Here is a 15,938-nt window from a genome sequence, read left to right on the forward strand (position 1 = left end):
CCACATCATGCTACAGTGAAGATCAAAGTTCCCACCTTTATATCCAAAACTTCCAATCAGCCTCTAGTACCCAACTTTTTTTTTTCAGAACAGAAGAAGTTGAGGTGCCCAACTATTAAACATGAACATCTAACCATAGATCATTCCACATTTAAGAAAATCTTTAATTTGAAAATCAGGGACCAAAACAAACAAAAAAGGTGATTCAAAGCGAACTAACAACACAGAGAACAGAAGAAGAAAGCTTTTTAATTAGAATAAATGTCTTTAGAGACGTAAGAGGAGATTTTACTTCCATGAAAGAAGAATATTCAGAGAACAAAAGTAAGCTGTTAGAAACTAAAAATATGATGCTAAGTCTTGTGAAGATTAAAGAAGTCCAGGCCACCATGCAGGAGCTGTCCAAAGAAATGGTGAAGGCTGGGATCATAGAGGAGATGTTAGAAGGCACTTTTGAAAGCATGGACAATCAGGAAGAAATAGAGGAAGAAGCAGAAATAGAAATTGACAAAATGCTGTTTGAAATTACAGGGGTCTACGGCCATACTACCCTGAATGCACCTGATTTCATCTGAAATTACAGCAGGGGCCTTGGGCAAAGTAAAGTGACTGATGTCCTTCTGGAGCCAGAATCTTCAAGAGCGATGGCCACCTCAGAGGACAAGGAGGAAGAAGAGGCTCTGGAGGCCTTGCAGTCCTGGCTGGCCACACCCTGCAGCTAAGGGTTGCCCAGTGGCCTACCTGCTGGGTGCCCACACACTCCCCTGAAGAGCTGCCATTTTATAAATCTCTTGCATTACACCTCTGTCATAAGGACTTGCATTTTAGAAAAGGTTCTGTTTGTCTGTTTTCACTCTCTGCAAAGATTTTGGGATCACAAAGGGATTTTTCTTATGCAGGTGGTGTAATTAAATGCATCATTTTTAGAAATATAAACAGAAATCTCTTACTGTGGGGAAGGCAGAGAAATTTATCTTCTCATGAAGTGCTTCTGAAAATAGAGGTCATTGCCTGAATGTTGACGACTACTTTTTTCTGTAAAACACTATATAAATGAATTTTAATAAACTTCTGCTTTGACTCTTGAAAAAAAAAATGATAATAGGCCAGGTGCAATGGTTCATGCCTGTAATTCTAGCACTTTCAGAGGCCAAGGTAGGCGGATCACTTGAGGTCAGGAATTCGAGACCAGCCTGGCCAACATGGCGAAACCCCAACTCCACTAAAACTACAAAAACTAGCCGGGTATGGTGGCACGCACATGTAATCCCAGGTCCTCTGGTGACTGAGGCAGGAGAATCACTTGAACTCGGGAGACAGAGGTTGCAGTGAGCCATGATTGCTCCACTGCACTCCAGCCTGAGCAACAGAGCAAGACTCTGCTTCAAAAAACAAACAAACAAAAAAGATAATATATGTGAAAAATTCCTAAATGGATTGGAAGGTAAACAGAAATTTTTCCATAAATTAGAGCAAGAAGACAAAGTTATAGAAATAAGGGGGAAAATTTAAGAAAATTGGTGAATTAAATTTTAACTTTTCTTTGCACCAAAGACAATAGCAGAGAGAAATCCCTGGGTGACAGCTGTGTGGCAGGAATAGAGAGAAGCTAGTTCAGATTGGAACAGAAACGTGGGGTTCCAAGAAGGATGTCACCAAGGGGGAAAATAGAGATAGATTACTTAATTAATTTGAGTATACTGATGTATTTACACTTTTGGTGGAGTCTATAGATGAATTGGTGATATGTACACCAAAAACTGAGCAAAACAAAACCAAGACAACTTTAACTACAGGGAAAACAAAAGAGAAAAGAATGTTTTTGTAATATGTAACAAGTCTCAGCTGTGAACAATATTACCATAGTCATAATGACATAAACACCAAATATTGGTCTAATAAAAATGTATAGTAAATACACTGAAAGGGGAGAATGCATCTATATAGTAGGGCTGTGAAAATAAATGAACTAACTAATCTTCCGCTGTCAATGGATAATTGAGAGATCAAGAAATAACAGTATGATGATGTCATTTGGAAGTCTAGAGATAAGTAGAATTAGCAGCAAAACAACTTCTAAGTGGTTGCCCCTGATAAGCAGAAACCAGAGTGGAAAGGGAAAAGCTTGTGACTGATGTTTTTCATGATAAGCTTCATATAGCTGTTGTATTTATCAAATCTAAGATGCCACAGTTGAAAGGTATATTATTTTGTTATATTATTTTAATGATATTCTAAGAAATAAAATTCTGCCAATTAAATGAAGACATATTTTCTTTCACTTCAATTGTAAAATACATCCAGACTTCAAAGATTATAACATGAAAAAGTGTCTTAGAATCTGTGAAATACACACACCAAAACATACACAACCCTTGATAAAAATCAACATCAATTTAAAGATAAGCGATTTCAACAACTTAATTTTACACCTTAAGGAACTAGAAAAAGAAGAGCAAACTAAACCCAAAGCTAGCAGAAGAAAAGAAATAATAAAGATCAGAGGAGAGGTAGAAAATAGAAAAACAATAGAGAAAATCAATGAAACAAAGGGTTGGTTCTTTAAAAATAATAACATTGACAAAATTGACTAAGAAAAAAATAGAGAATAAAATCAGACATAAAAATGTGGACATTACTACTGATTTTACAGAAATGAAAAGGATAAGAGAGCACTTTAAACAATTCTATGGCAACAAATTGGATAACCTGGATGAAATGGACAAATTCCTAGAAACATACAAGCTACTAATACTGAATCATGAAGAACTAGAAAATCTGAATAGACCTGTAATTAGTAAGGAGATTGAATCAGTGATCAAAGCCCTCCCAACAAATAGAAGCCCAGGACCAGATGAAGAATGCTACCAAACATTTAAAGAAGCACTAATATCAATTCTTTTCAAACACTTCCAAAAATAAAAAAGGAAGGAACACCTCCAAACTCATTCTATGAAGCCACCATTACCCTAATACACATAGCCAAAAACACTATAAGAAAACTGTGAATCAATATCACTTATGAATATTGATGCAAAAATCCTAGTATTTGCAAAAAATGCTAGCAAACCGAATTCAGCAGCATATTAAAAGGATTATACACCATGACCAAGTGGGATTTATTCTTGGAAAAATGCAAAAACGTTTCAACCTACAAAAATCAATCAATGTAAGACACCACTTTAACAGAATGAATGAATAAACCACATTATCATTTTAATTGATTAAGAAAAAGCAGTTGACAAATTTAAACATCCTTTTATGATTTAAAGAAACACTGAACAAAGTAGAACTAGATGAAAACTACCTCAATATGATAAGGACCACATATGAAAAAACATATGAAAAAACCCATAGCTAATATCACACTCGATAGTAAAAGTCTGAAAGCTTTTCCCCAATATCAAGAACAAAACAAGGATGCCCGCTTTTGTCACTTCTATTCAACATAGTATTGCGAGTTCTAGTCAGATGAATTAGGCAAGAAAATGAAATAAAGTATATCCAAATTTAAAAGGAAGAAGTAAAATTATCTCTGTTTTAACATTACGTGATTTTATATTTAGAAAATCCTAACTGCACACACATACACACACACACACAAAAATTGTTAGAAAGAATAAACAAATTTGGCAAGGTTGAGGATATAAAACATTAAAAAATCAATTGCATTTCTATACACTACCAATGAACAATCTAATTCAATTTACAATAGCATCAAAAAATAAAATACTTAAAAATAGACTTAAAAGTGTTGTACACTGGAAATTATAAAATGTTGCTGAAAGAAATTAAAGATGTAAATAAATGGAAAGATATCCTGTGTTCATGGGTTGGAAGACTTAATATTTGTTAAGGTGTCAATACCACCCAAAACAAGCTACAGATTTAATGCAATGCAACTCCATATCAAAATCTCAATGATGTTTTTGGCAGAAATAGAAAAACCCATTCTACAATTCATATGGCATCTCAAGGGACCCCAGATAACCAATACAATCTTGAAAAAGAAGAACAAAGTTGGAAGATTCACATTTTCTGATTTCAAAACACAGTGCAAATCTACAGTAATCAAATCAGTGTAGTATTGGAATAAAGACAGACATATAGATCAATGGAATACAGTAGATAGCCTAGAAATAAACCTCTGCATATATGATCAAGTGATTTTTGACAAGGGTGCCAATACCATTCAGTGGGAAAAGAACAATCTTTTCAACAAATGATGCTGGAAAAACTGGCTATCCACATGCGAAGAATGAAATTGGGCCCTTAACTTATATAATATAAAAATTACCTCAAAATGGGCCAGGCGCAGTGGCTCACACCTGGAATCGCAGCACTTTGGGAGGCCGAGGCGGGCGGATCACGAGGTCATAAGTTTGAGACCAGCCTGGCCAACACAGTGAAACCCCATCTCTACTAAAAATACAAAAATTAGCCAGGCATGGTGGCGCGTGCCTGTAGTCCCAGCTGCTCAGGACGTTGAGGCAGGAGAATCGCTTGAACCCGGGAGGCGGGGATTGTGGTGAGCCAAGATCGCGCCACTGCACTCCAGCCTGGCGACAGAGTGAGATTCCGTTTCAAAAAAAAAAAAAAATTAACTCAAAATGGATCAAAGATCTAAACATAGGAGCTAAAAGTATTAAGTTCTTAGAAGAAAACATAGGGCAAAATTTCACAACATTGAATTTTGCAATGATTTCTTAGATATAACACCAAAGGCACAGACAACAAAAGCAAAAATACACAAATTGGATATCATAAAAATTTTAAACTTTTGTGCATCAAAAGACACTATCACCAGAGTTAAAAGGCACCCTAAAGAATGAGATAGAATATTTGCAATTGTATATTTGATAAGGAATTAATATCTATAAATATCTATAAAGAACTCCTAAAACACAACAACAAGAAGCAAACATTCAAAAACAGGCAAAGGATCTGAATATATGTTTCTCCAAAGAAAATATACAAATGGCCAAAAGCATGTAAAAGATGGTCAGCATTACTAATCGTTAAGGAAATATAAATCAAAACCTCAACAAAATATTATCTCATTAGAGATATTGTCACCCATTAGAATGGCTACTACCAAAAAAAAAAAAAAAAGAAAATATCAAGTGTTGGTGAGGATGTGAAGAAATGGGAACCCTTGGGCAGTGTTGCTGGGAATGTAGAATAGTGGTATGGCCACTGTGGAAAGCAGTATGGTGATTCCTCAAAAATTAAAACTAGAATTACCATAAAATTCAGCAATTCCACTTCTGAAATATATACCTAAAATAACTGAAAGCAGGATATTCGTATACCCAGGTTCATAGCAGCACTATTCCCAATAGCTAAAATGTGCAAGTAAGCTAAGTGACCATTGACAGATGGATAAGCAAAATGTAGTATGCACATACAACAGAATAATATTTAGCTTTTAAAAGGAATGAAATTTTTATACAATGTACAAGATGGATGAACCTTAAAAACATTATGCTGGCCAGGCGCGGTGGCTCACGCCTGTAATCCCAACACTTTGGGAGGCTGAGGTGGGCGTGTCACGAGGTCAGGAGTTGGAGACCAGCCTGGCCAACATGGTGAAACCCTGTCTCTACTAAAGATACAAAAAATTTTAGCCGGGCGTGGTGGCATGTGCCTGTAATCCCAGCTACTCGGGAGGCTGAGGCAGGAGAATTGCTTGAACCCAGGAGGTGGAGGTTGGAGTGAGCCAAAATTGTGCCACTGCCCTCTAGCCTGGGCAACAGGGTGAGGCTCTGTCTCAAAAAAAAGAAAAAAAAATTATGCTAAGTGAAGCCAACACGAAAGTAAAAATATTGTATGATTCCTTATCTGAGGTGCATAGAAAAGTCAAATTCATAGAGACAGAAAGAATAGTGGTTACCAGGGCCTGAGTGCATGGAGAGTTGTTGTTTAACTCTACCATTTCAGTTTGAGATAATGAAAAAATTCTAGAAATTGATAACAGTTCTAGAGATAATTTAAAAGTTCTGGAGATGAATAGGGGTCGATGGTTACACAACAACGTGACCGCACTTAATGACACTGAATTGTACACTATCAGAATGTCTAAAATCAAAAATAGTAATAATAACCCCAAAAGCTGGCAAGGACATAAGAAACTGAATCAATAATACATTGTGGTGAGAATGAAACATGATACAGCCTCTCTGGAAAATAGTTTGGCAGTGTCTTGCCGAACTAAACATGAACATGAACCAGTAATTGTACCCTTGGGCGTTTATTCAGAGAAGTGAAAACTATGTTCACACAAAAACTAATCATGAATACTCACGGAAACCTTACTTATTGTAGCCAAAACTTGAAACAACCCAAACATCCTCTAACAGAGGTATGTGCTTAATATAAACTGTGGTATATCCATACCACAGAATATCACATAGCAATAAAAAGTAATGAACTGTTGATACATGCAACAACTTGGACAGATCTCAAGGGAAAGATCCTGAGTGAAAAAAAAATCCCAAAGGTTACATGCTATATAATTCTATTTGTATAATATTCTCAAAATAGCAAAATTATAGACATAGCGAACAGATTTGTGGTTCCAAGAGTTAGGGATTGGGGATCAAGGAAAAGAGGATGGGTGTGGCCATAAAGGGAGAGCACAAAGGAGCCTTGTGGTGACATGAATCTACATATGTGACAAAATTGGATACTCTACACACTACACACACACACACACACAAGTAAGTGCGTATAAAACTTTTAAAATCTGATTAAATTCTGTGGATTGTACCAATGTTAATTTCTTGGTTTTGATATTGTACTATCATTATCTAACATGCTATCACTGGGAAAAACTGGCTGAAGTTACATGGGATCTCCCTGTACTTTTTTTTTTTTTTTTTTTTTTTTTTTTTTTTTTTTTTTGCAGCTTTCCAATGTTTACTTATGTTGGATATGTTTGAAATTCAGCTACATCTTTTCACATTTGTATCATTTAGAATGCCTTTGGCTAAAGGTTGCAGACAATCCAAATAAAATGAATTAAATAATAAGTAGATGTTTTTGTGTCACATAACAATTCAAGAGAGGGCAGTTTTAGGGTTGACTAATTCACCACTTCAACATAGTAATCAAAGACCCAGCTTCACACTATATTTCCACTCTTTCATTTGCAGAATGCCGGCTTTTATCCTAAAATTGTCCACTCTTGTTGTCAAAATAGTTGCAGCATCCCCATTCATCACATCTACAAAACTGTTCAAAATCCAGAAGAGACAGTTCCTTTTTGAGACTAATGAAAAGACCTCAGGAGTCTTTTCCTCAAATCTTTATTGGCCAGAATTGCATCTCATTCTCATACTCGAATTTAGTACACTTCTGGGAATGGAAATATCATTATTTGCTTCAACTAATCAAGATTTACCCCTGCCCCCATGTGGCTGGCAAGAATGTCCAGTCTCTCCTGAAGCAGATGGTCACTTAATACCAGGGAATACTTAGAAGAAAAAAAAAAAAAAAGGGAGTGGAGAGTGATTATTGGATAAACAATCTATACCTCTTCAACACAATATAAACAGCTGGGATTCAAAGTTTGTTTAACCCTTAATGCAACTGAAAAATAATAGCTCTACAGTTATCCATCATATCTAAGGTCACTATCATCTCTCCCATGAATGACAGCAGCAGCTTCCTTGTAATTCCTGGCTAAAATATTGTTCCTTTCTAATTCTTTCTCCACAATGAAGCACAGTGGTCTTTTTATGCTTTTTAACAAAATTATCTAAATCACAAATATGACCGTTAACCCCTTAAGATCATTTCCTACTTCTCTGTCAACACTGACTGATGAAGTCCAGGCTCCTTTAGCCTAACTCTTCAGTCTATTTTCCACCATCCTCTGCAGGACTTTATACTCTAATGACCCTAAACTGTTTGTGGTTCTTGGATTTCTGTGCTCTTTGTTTCTTTGCTTATGAGGTTCCTTCAGCCTAGCATGCCCTTGCTTTCCACTCCCAAACCTACTCTTTTCAACTAGGAAATGGTTCCTCATTCTTTATGAATCAGCCTGGACATTAATCTTTCTCCTGCAAGGCTTCTGGTGACATAGTCCCCAGAAAGTATCAGGTGCTCCTCCTCACAACCACCACCGTGCCTGTACCTATTTCTTTTAGGGTTGTCAGGTGTCCAATAAGGAAGTGAATACACCCAATATTTGTGGTCTCTCCAGTAAACGAACATCGTAGAGTGCAAATATTCAAGTTTCTCAACATTCAAAAAAAACTCTGAAATAAGATCACTGTCCCTTAAAAGTTAAGTTATAAAACTTTCAAATTGAAAAATAAATACCAATTATTGAAGAATTAAATATATAAATGCAAATGTCCACATTTCTAACTAGGGCTGGATATTTTCAATTAATCTGAAAATCTGTCTCTATACCTCTGCTATATAGACATTGATGTCCTTGAGGGTGGTGATTTCTGATCCTAATATCAACCACACAGTAAGTATTCAATAGCTATTTAAACAATAAATGGAAGACTGGAATAAGATGTAAAAACTGGAAATGTGATTTTTATTTATTTATTGTTATTTATTATTATTATTATTATTATTATTATTATTATTATTATTTTGAGATGGAGTCTCACTCTGTCACCCAGGCTGGAGTGCAGTGTCGTGATCTTGGCTCACTGCAACCTCTGCCGCCCGGGGTCCAAGCGATTCTCCTGCCTCAGCCTCTTGAGTAGCTGGGATTACAGGCGCCTGCCACTGCCCCCGGCTAATTTTTGTATTTTTGGTAGAGACGGGGTTTCACCATCTTGGCCAGGATGGTCTTGAACTCCTGACCTCATGATCCACCCGCCTCGGCCTCCCAAAGTGCTGAGATTACAGGCGTGAGCCACTGCACCCAGCCTGGAAATGTGATTTTAAGGGGGGAAAAAAATCCCTCCATTATCTTCACTCTCCTTTTCAAAAGAAGAAAGAAATTCCATCCTACACAATTATTTCATCACAGTAGTAACTAGCAAAAGAATCTCCACTGATAGAATGGTAGGAGTTAGCTACAGAAGCAATAAAGACTTATTTAAAAAGTAACAAAAACTTCAAACCCACATAAGTAGTGAATTTTTGAATGTCAATTGTATCTCAGTGACGGCCTATACATACCATGTTTTTTTGTCTGATGCTATGATGTTTTGGAAATGAAAGACCTATTAGACAAATAGTTTTAAAAAAATAGCTTCCAAAACTGCTGATTATATATGAACTGTTTCGCTTCACTCTCTCTGAATCATACCATAGCTAACTATTGAGAAATGGAGTTATTCTTCAAGCCTGTGAAGGTATTCTTGTTTTCTTTATCAAGCACATATTCTCCAGTATCAAATTTGTCCTTTTCAACTTTATTGCTTACCCACTCACATCTTTCTCTCCTTTAGTATGTCATGAAGCCTTACGTTAAAAGCTTTTTTTAAAATTTTGTATACAATGAAGAAAGAAAAAAAGGAAAAGGGAAATTTAAAAGCTATTTTAGGATAAAACGGAATATCAATGTAATCATTTAAATTTATATTGGCATGAATCTACAGCATTTTGTCCTCTAATAATGCTAAGAGAAGACAAAACTAACGAATTCAAATTCAGCGTAAGCTGAACCCTTGAAAATAATAGCTGTTACAGTCCAATTACTCCATACAAAGTTTAAGGGGTTATATTTCCTGAAAAAGGCTATTTAAGCATGGTATGAATGTTCCCTACATAACAGCATACGCATGCATAATTTGTGTAGTTTCCCCTATTCCACATCCCCAATGTTGAGTTAATATTAAACATTAAGAGAAGACATACAGTAAACAAGGAACCTGATTCAATTAGTTGATAAGATTTGAGAATTCTGCCATCTAAGCCTGTTATTGGAATTTAAGAATGCATGGGAGCAATGACTTAAGTAAACTATTTTATTTCCTTACAAGTTAGGGGCATAATATGATAAAAGAGAAAAAATAAAAAGCCATAAGGATTTGCAGTGTAGTAGATTCTATACCAAACACCAAGCTCCTAGAACTGAGGAATTCCACTCTGTCGGCAGTTTATATTGTGTGAAACTTTAACTATCAGTCTACATTGCTTTTCTATCGTGAGACAATTTTTCATTGTATTATACTGAAGTCAGATTCCTTCTTGGCAGTGGAGGGTGGTATCTGGAGACAATATTGTGTGAATCCTTACCAGCAGTATTGAAACCACCTTTGCAGAATGTTAAGTAATGAGAAAAATCTAACATAACAGACTCCATCTTGCTTCTGAACTTATAGGCTAAATTTCTTTTTTTTTTCTTAGTCTAGGGCAGAGGCCAAGGTAACTATGAGAATAATTTAGTTTATAATTAAACTTTGAGACAAGTAAAACTTAACCCTCTCCTTGTTCAGAGACTGAAGTTGCATTCATAAGACAAGGTTAGAATTATGGCAGGGGCTGGAACTTTGCTAAAGAATAGGCATAGCTAAACGATGACCTGCCATTGCTTAATTTATTTTTCTCTAAGTCGCTTACTGCCCCAGAGTCATGTAATCGGGGGTCTCAAGATTTATAACTTCCCCAACTACTCATATACATAACATTACTAATGTGAAACCTAAGAAACCAGTCTTTGCGATATTTTTCAGACTTAGCATTTCAGGAGACCAAGAGACACCACCTGGTTCTGAGATCCCCTCCCAGAAACTGACTCAGCTACACAAAGACAGTTTTAGACAACCCTGTGATTTCATACCCAGCCAATCAATTGTTTCAGTTCCCCAGGCCCCTGCCCACCAAAGTAGTTAAAAAAAAAAAAAAAAAAAAAAAAACCCTAGCCTCTGAATTCTTGGAGATACCAGTTGCAGAAGTTTCTCTTGTTTTCTTCGCTTGGCTGGCCCTGCGATTATCAAACTCTTTCTTTGCTGCAACACCTGCTGTTCTTACTGGTTTTTTTCAGGGCAGCAGGCAGTAAGAACCCATTGGGCTGTGATAATATGATGCTGGGCAAGAAACTTGATCTTCTGACATTTGTTTCCTCAGTCTATCAGAAGCTTCGCCTTCAAATGTGATGGTTTATATGCTCCTGAACTTATATTCTTAGGAGTCAGGAGGCCAGCATCTTAACAGGGGCACAGCCACCAGGAAGTTCAAATCAGAAATCTTGATGAATTCCTGCAGGCCAACCAGAGGCCAGTTCCAGAGTGTGAAGCTGCTGGAGGGTCCGATAAAGGGAGGTCTCGCCCTACCGGCTCCACCCTGGGCTTTTCCTCTAGGAAACCCACGAGGCTCCCATAGGGTCAGAGGTTAAGAAGAATCTGGAGAGGCAGGCGCAGTGGCTCGCGCCTGTGATCCCAGCACTTTGGGAGGCCGAGGCGGGCGGATCACAAGGTCAGGAGATTGAGACCTTCCTGGCTGACACGGTGAAACCCCATCCTTACTAAAAATACAAAAAATTAGCTGGGCATGGTGGCGGGCCCCTGTAGTTCCAGCTACTCAGGAGGCTGAGGCAGGAGAATGGCGTGAACCCGGGAGGCGGAGCTTGCAGTGAGCCGAGATGGCGCCACTGCACTCCAGCCTGGGTGACAGAGCGAGACTCCGTCTCAAAAAAATAACCAAAAAACAAAGAAGAATCTGGAGAAAGGCTCCTATGGCAGTGCCTCTGTATTACTTTCAAATAATAAAATAATCAGAATATTTTGAAGACATTATACTTGGTGATTCTTTCTGTATCTTCTTTTATGAGGAGAATCAAGGGATTCAAGCCCCCAAACCCTCACACCATTTGTTCTATATAAATAAATCTGAATATTTCACTTGAGGAGTGGAATACCAGAGTAAAATATTCTAAATAATTGGTTTAGCTCTTCCCTTTAAATCGTAGATATCCATTAATGCTGTATTTGCTAAATATCTACTGTATCAATATACTGCACTACACACTGTGAGAATCAGTAACACCTGAGAGAGGCCCTGAAGAGGAACATCTAGAAACAGATTCAAGGGAAGTGCTACCACTTAACTGTTGTGTAACCTTTGGCAAATCAACTAATCTCTAAGCTAGGTACGTTGTTTTCCTCACCACTGAAAGCCAGGGATTGAGTTAGATGATTTTCTCATCCCTGTAGTAGATTGCAAAAATACCACACGTCTTCATGCCTTCCTACATGCATGACTCTTTGTAAACTGACTTTACAGCTTCCTGAATCAAGAGGTGACATTTATTAATATTTCCTTATTCCTTGAACCAGGCAGTCCTTGTGACTTGCTTTGCCGTATAGAATGCATCAGAAAGAATGAAGAGCACTAGAAAAGGTAAATATGTGGGGAAATTTGAAAGCCTTTAAGGTCTTTATTTTTTATACCAAGAGTTTCACAAAAAGAGGAAACATATCCTTTTGAACTCCCCAAACATCACCAAACCTGTCACTAAAGAGCAAAGCTGGGCCGGGCATGGTGGCTCACGCCTGTAATCCCACCACTTTGGGAGGTCGAGGCGGGTGGATCACTTGAGGTCAGGAGTTCAAAACCAGTCTGGTCAACATGGCGAAACCCAATCTCTACTAAAAATACAAAAATTAACTGGGCGTGGTGGTGGGCGCCTGTAGTTCCAGCTACTTGGGAGGCTGAAGCAGGAGAATCACTTGAACCTGGGAGGCAGAGGTTGCAGTGAGCTGAGATTGAGCCATTGCGCTGCAGCCTGTGCAAAAAGAGCAAAACTCCATTTTATATATATATAATATATGTAATATATATTATATTATATATATATAATATAAAATATATATTATATATTATATAAAATATATATAATATATATTTATATATATTAAATATATTAAATATATATATTAAATATATATATTATATATTATATTTTATAATATATATTATATATATTTATATAATATATATTATATATTTATATAATATATAATATATATTTTATATAATATATAATATATATTTTATATAATATATAATATATATTTTATATAATATATAATATATATTTTATATAATATATAATATATATTTTATATAATATATAATATATGAGCAAAGCTGTTGCTAGAACTTACTGCAATAAAAGAACACTACCTTGACAGAATTTCAGCACTGTCTCAGAAGGGGAAGTCAGAAGTGGAATATTGATACAGTTTTTGAGTCAAAGTGTTTCAAGGCAGGGAACTGATTAGGATTGTGCAAATTTGAGATGTAATCATTTAGGATTGGTGCACACAGAGAAGAGAGGGTCTTGGAGTGACTCTTGATAAGTAAACTGTTGATGATACCTGCAAACCAGTTGCCAAAGTGAGCAGTCTGTTGTCTCAGAAAAATTGATCTGTGGGAATTTTCTGAAGCAGTGAAGTAATTTATTGTTTACAGCATAATGCTTTCCAGGTAAAATTTTCTTGAACAAACAGCTAAGTCAAGTTGATGTAGGTAATCTACAGCCTTATTGAAGTTATTCTCAGTTCTTAATCTTTTTCAACTGTATGGGCATAATAGTTGTTGAAAAGTTGTTTTAATTATCTTTTTCATTTTTCATTTCTAAGGTAACTGTACTTATGTTTTCTTTCTCATTTGTTATTTGTGCTTTTTTTCCCTTGGAAATTTTTTTTTAATTTATTTTGCTAATATTTTTATAGGACCAATCTCTGAACTTACCTTTCTCTATTGTTTCTTGAGATTTTCTCTTTCATTGATTTCTGCTTTTATTTTCACTATCTGCTTCCTTGTACTTTGTTGGGGGTTTATTCTGGTGTTCTTTTTCTAATTTTTTTAAGTTAAACTCATTAATATTCTTCCTTTCTTCTTTTCTAATACAAACTTTAAATCTATAAATTCCCAAAAAGTCCACTTTTGCTGCATCTCACAAGTTTTAGTATCATAGTGTTTTCATTTACTATCCAGTTCTAAGTATTTTTTAGTTTATTATGATTTCTTTTTTGACGCATGAGTTATTTTGTGTGTTTTTAAATTTTTCATATTTTGAAACATTTTTAAATATTACCTTTTGCTAATAACATCTAATTTAATTGAATTGTGTTATAGTAAAAAATATGGTGTCTTTGAAACATATTCGTTGAAATTGGTTGACTAGTATATAATCAATTTTTGTAAATGTTCTTTGTATGTTTGAGGTAAATGTATATTATCTAATTATGCAGAATTCTATATCATTTCATTAGATCTAATATATTAATTGTGTAATCTTTGTTTATATTTTTATGTCTGCTTGACATATCAATAATTTAAGTATCACCTTGTGGTGTAAGTTTGTCAATTTAACTTTATAGTTCTAAAAATGTTTTTATTTATATATCTTGAGATTATCTTAATAGATATGAACCCAGGTTTAAAAGTGTTAACTTTATTATTATTATTATTATTATTTGAGACAGAGTCTCATTTTGTTGCACAGGCTGGAGTGCAGTGGCGCAACCATGGCTCACTGTGGCCTCAACCTCTCGGGTTCAAGCGGTTCTCCCACTTCAGCCTTTCGAGTTGTAGGGACTACAAGCACTACCACACCCAGCTAATTTTTAAATTTTTTGTAGAGATGGGTTTCCCTGTGTTGCACAGGCTGGTCTCGAACTCCTGAGCTCCAGTGATCCTCCTGCCTCAGCCTCCCAAAGTGCTGGGATTACAGGCATGAGCCACCAGCCCAGCCTATATATTCTTGATTAATTAACTATTTTACCAATATGTAATGATCTTCTGTATAAAGTGCTTCATGTTAAAATGTGTTTGTTATAATAATAGCATACTGATAACAGTTTTATTTTGGTCAGTGTTTGCTAGATATATATTTTCCCATTCTTTTACTTTTGACTTTTTTTGTGTTATGCTTTAGATGTGTATCTTGTCATTGAAATACGGCTTTTTAAGAAAAAATTAATTTGGCAGTCTTTGTCTTTTAACTGGCAAGGTTTGTCTGTTTTTCTACTGCTTTACTTTCTTAATTCTATTTGTTCTGCATTTCTTTTTCTCTCTTTTTTTTTTTTTTGCCTTTCTTTCTTGCTTTTCTGTCTCTACTGGTTTGAGATTTATGTTTCACTTTTTTTATTGATTATCCTTAAAATGGTACCCTGCATACATAATTTAACAGAACAATTAAACATTACAGTAATTTCAGAAAAATTTCACTTCAGCTTCCCCACACCCAGTTTACATATTTCTCACCAATATTGCAGTTCTGTTTCTTTTTTTAATCCATAAAACATTGTTTTAACCCTAAGAAAACATCGTTATCATCATTTTATAATTTATATTGTAGTTACCATTATTTGTCATTATTTATTCAGCCAGTCTTCTATTGATGTATATTTGAGTTGATTTCAGTCTTTTGCTATTATATATAGCTTTGCAATAAATAGGCTTGTGCTCACATCTTTTTACATTTTCTTCAGCATGTTTTGATATATAACCTTAGAAATGGGAATATTAGATTGAAGGATAAATGTTGTGTAATTTTGCTAGATATAGCCAAATTTCCCTTCATAAGGATATTAGCATTTTGTGTTTCTACCAATAATATATGAGTGTCTATTTTCTCATAACTTTGCCAACAGAGTGTATTGTGATGGCTTGTTTTTTGTGTCAATTTGGCGAGGCTTCAGTACTCAGTTATGCAATCAAACATCAATCTAGATGTTGCTTCCAAGGTATTTTGTAGATATGATTAATATCTACAATCACTTGACTTTATGTAAATAACATCATCCTGGATAATCTGGGTGGGTCTGATCTAACCACTTGAAAGATCTTAAGACCAGAATTGATGTTTTCTCTAGAAAGAAATTCTACCTGTGAACTGCAGTGTCAGCTCCTGCCCCAAAGTTTCCAGCTTGCTTTTCCTGATGACCTGCCAAAATAGATTTTGAATTTGCCCAGCTAGTCCCCACAACCACATAAACCTATTCCTTGCAATA

This window comes from Macaca nemestrina, chromosome 10 (assembly GCF_043159975.1).
Source record: "Macaca nemestrina isolate mMacNem1 chromosome 10, mMacNem.hap1, whole genome shotgun sequence".
NCBI classification, from domain to species: domain Eukaryota; kingdom Metazoa; phylum Chordata; class Mammalia; order Primates; family Cercopithecidae; genus Macaca; species Macaca nemestrina.